Here is an 11,786-nt window from a genome sequence, read left to right on the forward strand (position 1 = left end):
CAATTTTATTACAGCACCCCTCCATTCACAATCACCAGGGGGCATGAATTTCTAGCTCTGGTAACTGTAATTCAATTGGTTCAATATTTGTGTTTCCCATCACTGAATACAGTTCATTATATCACTGTAATGACAACAGTATACAAGGCGCCTATGAGTGAAAAATAATGATGTTTTGTAATGTGACAATGCTGTGGTTAAAGTCTGGTTAGGTTCAGGGAAAGATCATGGTTTGGGTTAAGATGATCACTTGAAATGTGGTTTCTACTTCCTTAAAGTTACGCAACTTCCATCGTCATGGCATCAGTAAACACCGTGTCAAACGTCATTATGGTTGTTTAATATAAAATGCCCTAACTTGCATTGGAAACATGACACTCGCAGTTAGAAACAGGAAGGAAACTGCAGCAAAGGCCGCTTTTTGATATCTAAACTCACCTCCTGATGAAGGAAATCACATCGCGCCTTCTTTCCACCGGTCATAGCTGCATCATGTTGGGGCTGCAACACAGTTTTATTCCATCCTCCACATGTGGCATTTAGGCTACTGTAATTACTGGAATAGCAGTGCAACTGAACTTTTATTAATATGGTTACTTTTCAACCAATGTTTGTGTTTCTTCTATAGGTAAGAATGCTAGTTATTAAATGGTTTCGTTATTGGTCTGTTTTAATTGTGTTGCTGAGATACGTTCAGGAACCTTGGTTGTTTTATTCTGAAAATATATTGGATGCCCTAGGTTGTTCCTGTGTCTTACTATACTGTCTTTTTTTCGTGAGGATGAGTTGGGTAAATGGATTGATGAAAAAGAAAAAATCACAATATATTAGAGAAACCCACCCTGACACTATTACAGAGCGATATTCTGATTCAAAATGTTTTTCAGCATTTTATTGTGTAAACTGTAGATTGTTGGGTTCAGGTTGCATGATCATCAATCTTTATTTCTGAAAGTACAGCACACAACAAACACAAACAAACAAAACAGCGACAACAACAGGGCAGCACCTTAACAATAATGTTTGAAGACTGGAAGTGTTTACAGAATAAGAAACAGTGGCAGTAATAAATGCAAATAAGAAACAGACATTCCCAAGCAAAAGCAAAAGGCAAATCACATTAGACTGAAAAGAAAAGAAACAAACAAACAAACAGTTAAACAAATCCATGTATTATATATAACCATCCATTCAACCATCTAACTTCTAAAGCTGGCCCACTCCAGGTCTGATATGACTGGTATAGATTGGTATAGGAGTGTGGGAGGAGGGAAAACCCTTATTTAAGGTAGTCCCTTATGGATACAGCCATGCCTGATCATGCCTGCACAGTGGCAGCTTGGCTCTATTGAATCATGCTGTTGTACACTCAAGAGATGCTATACTGTGGTAAAACCCCATCCAGTACTGAATCAAAGAGAGATTGGGATTAAATCTCAGTGATAGTATGGTCTTTTTCACTGCTGTAAAGGCTTGCCAGAATTACCCTACGCTGATTTAGATTGAAAGACAAGATGAGTCGCCATTGAGCGGACAAAGGCAGGGATTAGGCAATGTTGTCGATGTTAATAACTCTGACGGTGTTGACATGAGTCCAGAAATCTCTGATCGGTGACTATTCCCAAAGCATATTCATCTGAGCACGGCAGTAAGTACAGTAATTAGTTTCATTTTAAAACATTTGATAGGTGTAGCATATGCTCTGTGAAGGTCCCGCTTAAATTGGACCATACTGTTTCCCAATCTGGTTCCAGAACGACACTGTGGAGTTCCCCGTCCCACCCTTTCAACAGCCTGTGTCTTAATAGAACAATCAAGCAGAGAGTTATATATACACATCACTGTCTCTTGAGAACACCTCCCAGGACCAGTCCCCCTCTCCATAGGGTGCTCTGGCAAGGGCCCATTCCAGGGCACACCATATGTCTTCATTGTACATCTCAGTCTCAAGTACAGAAACTAAGCTGTGCCCAGTAATCGTGGAATAAATGGTTTCCAGCGTTGTTAAACATATCAGTGAAAATGGTATTTTTAACAACACTGGTTTAATAAAATGCCTTTATTTAACCATGGGTGAACCACTAAAGGTGATAGGTATTACATTAAGGAGATAATCGATTAAAAATAAACCTGTTTTCTCAATTTCAGAAAACCCTATGCTGTGTGCAGATTTGAACCGAAAAGCAAAACCAAAGCCAAAGCCAAAGCCACAGAGTTGTTTTATTCATTTGTGATTAAAAAAATAAAATAAATCAGCATTGCTAAGTAAAAAGTTGTTGAATCTCAATATCTGCATGATTTGGGATAGTCAATGAATGGTGTTACAGAGCATGACATAGCAGCATGATCAAAGATTAGGCTAGGGAGCATATTAATATGAGATATATTATTTATAAGAGCTGTCAGATATGTAATTAGTCCTAGAGGAGGTACCCTGACAACAGGAATGAATAAAGTAGGCTTTAACTTTGTTGCAAATGTGCTAGAGTTTCACTAAGTTTAGGTCACCCAAAAAGGATCTTAAAGCTAGGGATGAGAAAGAAACAGTTTTTTGTGGGCCTGCAGATCTGTCAAACTATGGGGAAATTCAACAACAAAACTATACATAAACAGACAAACAGCTAGGTCTTTGAATCACCTAAGCTTTGCATGGAACAGGCACCAGGCTACCCTCAACAACCCCCTTCAAATGGCCTCACAGTCAGAGTAGTCCAGCAGTTTATAGATCATTTTGAGGACGGTTAGTGTCCTTATCTCTGCTAACTAAGCCTGTGGGCCTTCTCTATGTGGATAACCTGATTTCCCAGTAAAGGTAGCCACTTTGTCAAGTTGGTGCTCAGAAAACCAATGGCATGCGACCCTTCCTTGCCTTCCTTTAGACAGACCAGACTCACGCTTGGTCTTCAGGCTATGGTTCTCCATATGAATGATGTTTGAGGTGAGTTCCTCCATCTGGATATCATTAGCTTGATACTTGCTAGCTCTGATCATAGCCTGTAGTGCATCAAACTCCGCAGAGTTGCTCTGGATGACTTTGTGTGAGGACTCAAGTTCTTTGGCCAACATACACAACTTTTCATGTGCCAAGTAAATGCCTTGGTGTGTTGAATTTCACCATCAGGATTTCCTTGAGGTATGATGCTGGGAAGTATTATCACAACTGTTTAGTAGAATAACTGATAGAGGAGTTAAGGTGTTGTTGAGGATGAGTTGCTGAGCTATGGAACCAGGAAGTCACTTTGGTGTCACCATGTAATATTTCAAGTAGTGAACTATTTATCTACTGCACTATACAGTATAATGGGGCATCATCACCAAACATTGCATCACTATATTTTTCTTTTTTTGTTATTGTCTGTCTGAAAATTTTATTACACTTGCCTTCCAAACATTAAAAAAGCACAAAATGATGATGTTTGTCCCAGTGGGGAACAACCATAGAACCATAGACCTAGAACCTAGAACCTAGGACCATTAAGTGTCCGTTGTGGAAAAGCTAGTGGATGGTATTAGTAGTATACTTCAATGCTTTACCTCTAGAAAGAATGTGTGAATGAGTGAGTGAGTATAGGAGAGTGATAGTAAAGAGTGACTGTTTAAAACTCAGTGTGCAGTCTTCTACAGTGTCTCTCGTGTAAATACATGCATGTACGTAAGGACGTGTGAGAACTGCAGCATGTCCCTGTCAGGACTGGTACCGGGTGTCTGTGGTGTAGGGAGGGAGGTGCGGACTTGCTGGGACGGCTGGGGTGTCTGCAAGGCCCCCGGGGTGTGGCCCCGTCTTCATCGCTGCAGATTTATGGTCCTCAATAAGCATCTCCACACCGGCAGCCAAGACCCGAGTCAGCAGCTAATTAAAACCTTTCGCTGGAATCCCTGTGAAGTCGCAGACCCACCGACACTCAGCCAGCAGCCAGACGCATACCTCTCCACACCACAAACACACACACACACGCACACACATGCACACACACACACACACACACACACACACACACACACAAAAGTTACTGTTCTCTATAAGATAAGTACAGTATGTATGTAAAACAGTAGAGTTAGGTTGTGTCAGACCTGGAAATAGTCTGTTTCATTCATGATCAGCAGGGGCATCATTACGAAATCAGCATTAAAATCCACCGTGGGAAAAAAAACTTGAGTATCTGCACATGCAATATATATATGTTAGCTACTGGATGTTGCAATGTAACAGTGCTGCACAGCTGGTTAGACTGGTTACTTAGACTGCAGTATCATCAACACTGGTATCATACAGAACCCCTCTGAGCTTTTTACAGAATGAAAGTGTCGTGGTGTGTAAGGGAAGCTTGCCATCCACCTCAAGACAAAACCTGCTATTTTGCACCGAAAACACCCAGAAGACTTGTCTGCAACATCTGTACAGTCTCTGTGTGTTGGTGTGTATGTGTGTGTTTGTGTGTGTGTGGTTGTGTAAGGGAGAGAAAGAAGCCACAAGGAGAAACAGTTGTATCCTCCAACCACAAAGCCTGGTGAGACTGCGGACCGTCACTTTACACACACACACACAACACACACACACACACACACACACACACACACACACACACACACACACACATACCACCATACCACCTCAAGTGTCAGTCCAAGCCACTACATGACTGCTACCGTTACTTCTCTGTACTTTCATGGAACGCTGATCTGAAGCTCGCTCTTTCTCGGTTGACATTTGCTCTTCAAACCTCTCTGCTGGCTGAACAAATCTTTGCACTGTTGTCACGACTGATTCATACTAACACCTTCACTTTTAAGGTAAAAAGCTTGTGCAATAATGTCCCAAAGATCAGCTGTTAAAGGCAGATTGTCACCTTGGTAAAAATGTAAAGGAAGAACATTGATTGTTCATATGAAATGTTATTTATGATTATGTGCTTACCCAGTTTCCTCCATCCTGCTTATTATGTCTATTTAGTGAGTGATTTGATATCATAAAAGTGTCCATTTCCAGTAGAGACAATGTCAAAACCACAACTCCCAAGGAACATTTTTCATCACAAACATCCAGTCATAGAGCACAAGATTCTGTTGCAAGCACCACTAATGACAAGCAGAAGTTAAACAATAAAAATGGCAAAGTCTTGATAATAGATTCAGCAGTTTAAAACAGCTTATGTTAAGATTTTGTTCATTACATTTGATGAATTTAGAAACTGGAGTTCACTACAGCGCTGATTTGAGTTTTCATTTCCATAGCATGCCAATGGGGATCATGGGTATTGTAGTGTTTGGAGCAATTTGCCATGCCAAACTGAAAGAAGAAAAAGACGATTCCTCAGGTGCAAGTAGAAATAATTAGAACTGATGGCAATAACAAACACCTACGAGCCCTGTGTTTCTAAGGTGAGGAACATTGACGATATTACTCAAAGAAAACTTTAAAATAGGAATTTTCTGTGGGAAACATACTTATTGAACCAATGCTTTATCCAACTTCTCAACTGTGTTTCAGGTAGTTAATGCCTACAATTCCCACACTGCCTTTCAACAGCTCCCAAAGTAAGAATGGGGAACTTTTTGCAAATCCATCAAAAAAAGTGTCTGTTTGATAAAAAGTCAAGACTACAAGACTGTCAAAATAAAAGAAACTGTCGCTTAAAATTCAGCAAAGTACCTCTGACTGGTCTCAACACAGGATTTCTCAACAAGGAGGTAGAAGTAATTAAACTGATGTCCATAATTTAAACCTATGGGATCATTATATTAACATACTCCCACAGACCAAAAACATCCAGGTTAATTGGTTACTCTAAATATCCTGTGAGTGTGAATGGTTGGATTGCTTACTTGTCCAGGATGTACCCCGCCTCTTGCCCAATGACAGCTGGTATTGGCTCCAGCCCCCATGTGTTGGGGATAAGTGGTATGGAAAATGAATGGAATACACATTTACACATTTTAATAACTGCTGATTTATGAAATTGGACTTCTACTGAGTTAAACATGACACTGAGATGAAGGAGGTTTTCTGTGAATGACTTACATCCAGAGCATTTTGGAATTGGATTAACACTGAATATTGAGGAAACCAATGAAAGACACTTTATCAATGGCATTCACCCCCAATTAGGTGTGTTAAAGTTAGGTTACAGAGAAGAACCATCATTAATTTACAGTTGGTGAATTGAGAACATTGGAGGTGATAAAACCATGTAATTTTCACTGTATTCCTTTAAAATGTGATTGTGAGTGAGTAGCTTTTGGAAAAAGTAGAACCAAACCCTGCAATTCAAACAATGAAAAAAAACATGAACCAAATTAAATTAGTAAACTTGGTTTTTGGTTTTCCACATTTCAAATATTTGGCGCTCTTAAATGTAGAACAATAATCACAGTTGACCTACTACTTTAATTGGCTGGTTTGCATTCAAATAGCTTACAGTGTTATTATTTCCATGTGAAAGCTGACTTCTCTAACTGTGTAAGTGGGGGATCGTTAGAGGAGTGGGTCTCAAATGTTTTTTTCCAGTACATGGTACTGTCACTCAACTCTACTCTACTTGGGATGAGTTGGAGACTTTCATGAGACAAAAGTGAGAAGTATAATCCCTATGAGATCTACTGTCTCCTCTTGTCTGATGTACCTCTCTTAAATGTCCAACTGAAGCTATGTGTGAAGGCAGAAAGAACCATATGTGAGAAATATGAGAAGCAATCAAGAATGTAATTAATTACCTGTAGTATTTAGAATCATTAATATTTTATTGATCCCAAGGGAAAATAGAGTTATGATACAGTTGCAGCTGTGAGTTGTCATGTCAGCTTCAACTACCTGCATATTAAGATTTTAATATTGAGTTTTTGATATTTATTGTTCTTTATCGTGTTTTCTTTTACATTTGAAAACATGACAGAAAACCCATTCTTACATTTGACAGTCTTTTAGGCTGACTTTTCCTAATGTGACCCTGAAGACAGAAAAAAAGGAAATACACATTTTTGTCTATGCAAATGTCCAAATTTGAACTGCTTTTATTACAAAACGCTAAAAATCACTATTCTTTAAAACATAATCCATATACAATGATTGTGAATGTCTTACAGCTTCATTACGGATGCATAAAACATTTAATAACCGATGGAGAATTTATGAATGTGAATTTGGTGTAGAAACAAATTATGAATTAGAATATGAAAGGGTTAATATTGTGAAATATTAAAAAAACTAAATCAAGGACCAAATAGTCAGTCAGACATTGAAGTGTGTATAGGCCAAAAGGCTTATCTTGGACTTTTAGTTACTTGAAATAAGATTGTCCTGACAGCTGTGATGGAGTTCAGGATTCATCTATAAGACTCCTTTAATTCTACTCCTGGATAAATGATTGTATCCCCTTCACTGCCATCATGGCAATACTACAGTATCACTATCATGTCAACTGAAATGAGTGACATCTGTAGATGCAGAAATACATGTCAATAAAAGCCTGTTATAGAGAGTGTTTCTATTTCAAACAGGGCTAAACTTGTACTTGTATTACATCCTGGCTTAGGTGGATGAATGTGTATCTGCATCTCTATAGAACACAATGGTGACTCTTTTAGTGTTGATGTTTTCTGCCTTCAAACTCAATCGCAGCCTCTGGACACACTTAGATGTGGCATCCCATTTTAAATATGTCCAGTTATCCACATGAAGAAGAAGAAAATCCACTGTAAAAGAGGTTAATGACACAGTTTTTCTCGATTCATCATGTACCTCAAGGCTGAACATGCTACTTATACCTCTAACTGTACAGACCTACCAGAGTAGTGCGATACAGGATAGAAATCTAACTGTATCGGACTAGATAATAATAGATTTTAAAAGCAAGCTGATAAGAAGTAAAGCTCAGAGTGCCCTGCCTTGTGGATGAGCAACCTGGCCTTATCCAAGAGATTTCTCCAGATGACAGGGTGTGGTTTCGACAGCTTCCCTTTGTTTCCGCAGATCTCTTTGAATCCAGCGATGAATCTTAGCTCAGATGTGCTTTCTTGATTCCTTAAGACAGGATTAAAGATGAAGGAAGATATCTTTTACCCATTTCTTTTTTTCCCTCCTCCTCTCTCTTCTTTGACAAGCAGCGAGAAACAAACGACACAATAAAGGAGAGTGAATGAATTATATAAAAAAAAAGAAGAGCAACGTGTCTGCTTTAGATGCAAGCAACATAACAGCAAATCAGAGAGATGAGGAAAAGGATGTCAGGATTCATGAGAGGGAGAATGTGTGTGTGTGTGTGTATGTGTGTATGTGTGTTTGTGTGTCCATGTTCGCCTATTGTCTTTATATGTGTGCTGTGTGACTGTCACCGGTACAAATACAGTCAGTGTTCAGGTCGAGGCCTTTCGAGGACTGACATGAGTGAAAATGAGAGGTTCAACTCTAGATTCTAGAAGTGAAAAAAAAATATCAGAAAAACAACACACGGGCCAAGTGCTTAATCACTTTCACATGCGGTAAGTCCAGGAAACCTGAAGGCGCTTTTAAAGTGGCAAAACTTGAAAAGAAAAATGTTCTTTAGACACTGACAGTCAGAACTAAGAGAGAAAGTACATTAAAAGCTTTTATTTCAGTGGCATAATAATGCTGTAAATCACAGGCCAGTGTGATCATGTTGAGCATCAACTGTATTAATACAAATTTCCTTTTATACATAAATTAAATATATACTTTTATATCTATCAATATCCTTTTATATATAAATATTACCACTTTTTCAATAGGTCACCAACTCTGATGGACTTTTATACTTTGTCAACAGTTTCTCTGACTGTCCACTTTCCAAAATCCTAATAACAGACAAGAGGAGTCTATTAAAATGTTGGTATGCTCATCTGAGTCACCTGCACTACAAGTTCTTCTTGATGGACGTTTTTGGGAGTGCATCAATCAATCAATCAATCAATCAATCAATCAATCAATCAATCAAACGTTATTTGTATAGCACTTTTCATACATGGTAATGTATGGTCAAAAAACAACCAACCAACAAACCAACCAACAAACCAACCAACAAACCAACCAACCAGCCAACCAACCAGCCAACCAACCAACCAACCAGCCAGCTAACCAACCAGCCAACCAACTAACCAACCAACCAACCAGCCAGCTAACTAACCAACCAACCAACCAATCAATCAACCAACTGAACAACCAACCAACCAACCAACCAGCCAGCCAACCAACAACCAACAAACCAACCAACCACCCAATCAACCAACCAACCAATCAACCAACCAGCCAACCAACCAACTAACCAGCCACCTAACCAACCAGCCAGCTAACTAACCGACCAACCAACCAATCAATCAACCAACTGAACAACCAACCAACCAACCAACCAACCAGCCAGCCAACCAACAACCAACAAACCAACCAACCACCCAATCAACCAACCAGCCAACCAACCAACTAACCAGCCACCTAACCAACCAGCCAGCTAACTAACCGACCAACCAACCAATCAATCAACCAACTGAACAACCAATCAACCAACCAACCAACCAACCAACCAACCAACCAATCAACCAACCAACCAACCAACCAACCAACCAATCAACCAACCAACCAACCAACCAACCAACCAACCAATCAATCAACCAACCAACCAACCAATCAATCAACCAACTGAACAACCAACCAACCGACCAACAAATCAGCCAATCAACCAAACAAACTCTCATGAATCTGCAGTGAGGAAACACCAGAGGTTGGATAAAAATGTAAAGATTAAAATACCCAAATACAATAATAGGTAATAAAAGAACAATAAGATATAATAAAAAACTAATAAAACAAAGTCACTATAAAATAAAGTGGGTAAAACCAGGAATGTGAGGAGGGGTAATAAAAGGAAAAAAAGATAAGAAGAAAATAAAATAAAAAAACTAAAGAGTAAATGTGATGAAGTAAAACCAGATGTAAACGGTGGAAAACAATCAGGAAATTAAATTAAATTAAAAGAATAGTCCAGGTAGTAAAACAGGCTAAAAATAAAAGTATAAAATAAAAGACTGATTAATGAATAAAATAAAATTCAACTGAAAGCCAGATTGAAAAGGTAGGTCTGGCATCCAGTCTGAGAGGAAGATGTGTGTATGTGGAGGGGTGGGGGGGGGGGGGGGGGGGGGGGGATTTATCAGGGGTGAAAAAAGTCTAAAATAAAACTTTTTATTTAAAGCATCAATCCAGTTATAGTGAAGACAGAAATATGACATTATTTATCATAATGTACAAGGTCTACATAAAGCAAACTAAACATGGTTATATGGTTTGTGCATTAATAATGCAGTATGTTTTTAATATTAAAGGAAAACTCTGGTATTTTCAACCTGGACTCTGTTTTCCTTTCATTTTTGGTCTAAGTGACTAATGGGGACAATTGATACAGTATTGAACGAGAACGCTTCAGCCATAAAAACAGGCTGCAATATAATAAACCCATTAGAAGTGGGGGTTTTTTTTGTTTTTTTGTCCATTGCCACGCTCATATTGTTATTATAAATGTCTGACAATGACAGTAAACATATAGGAACTAGCCACCTGTAGCAGCATTATGGCTACCTGCATATAGATCCATACCCAAATGTCATTAGATCAAAACATTCCTCAGTCCTGACAGAAGTAATAGATGGTTACTCTGGTATTTTAAAAGGGAAACAATCAAACATATCATTGCCTTTCCTCCTCTGGTTTTGACCATGAACATCACTCTGATGCAATGCTGGAAATGATACCATATTGAATCACATTGCCTTCATAAATCTTTTCCTAAGCTGTGAACGTGCACCAACCCTTTCTATTCTAGTAATAAAGTTATTTCCTGGTGCTCTGTTTCTCCTGTGGGTATGTTCTCTGTTAGCTGTTATGCCTCTGATTTTTACACCAAAATCCACAATGGGTTTTCTCTCCCGTCCGTTTCCAAAACGTGAGCGTATACGAGCCTCAAAACAAGTCGAGATGTCTGCCTTTTGGTTGAAATTCTGCCTCATTTGTTTCTTCGACGGCGCAGAGCTCTCTCACAGCTTGCAGGGTGGGATCGAGGTTAAATTTTGTCAGTACAAAGTCATTTAGCCAAGAGGCACATGCTAAAAGATTTATGGGGAGAAGCAGTGCCAGGGGTGAGCTTCTCAATTTCCTCCAAACAGCATCTTTCTGGAGAGAAAAAGCTTCTCCTCAGCAGTGTGTTTACATGCAAACAGTGTCAGAGAGCTCCGAAATGTTAGTTAGAGCAAAGCCTAACATTTAGATGGAGGGTGACACCCACCAGGCATATGAGCAATATAAAGCTACATGTGCTGCCGGTGCTGGCTTATTTGTTTGGGGGAGAAGGGGGGATTAATGCAGTGTAATGGTAAAAAAAAAAGAAAAAAAAATCACCCATACAGATCTGCTATGTAAATTACCTCATAAAAAAAGGAAAAAAAGAAAAAGAAAATTAAAAAACCATACAAATATATTATTTCCCCATTAATTTGCTTATTACACATTTTAAACTGTACTGGTATTAAACAGTAACACTATGTTTCATGTCACACATATCTAACAGAACAGTACACTCCTACAGTATGTTAATCAATGTAGCTGTTTACACAACCTGTGTGCACTATATGGGCTTCACCACGACCTGGAGTGTATCTTTTAGGCTTTAAGTTTAATTTTCTCCACCTTGTGCACTGCAATTATTGCGTATTGGTCTCAGAGTGCTTCCAAAATGCAGGTGACCTACGCTCAACACTGTACCTGAACGCTCCTGTTTTGACACAGA

This window comes from Scomber japonicus, chromosome 16, assembly GCF_027409825.1.
Source record: "Scomber japonicus isolate fScoJap1 chromosome 16, fScoJap1.pri, whole genome shotgun sequence".
Classification (NCBI taxonomy): Eukaryota; Metazoa; Chordata; class Actinopteri; order Scombriformes; family Scombridae; genus Scomber; species Scomber japonicus.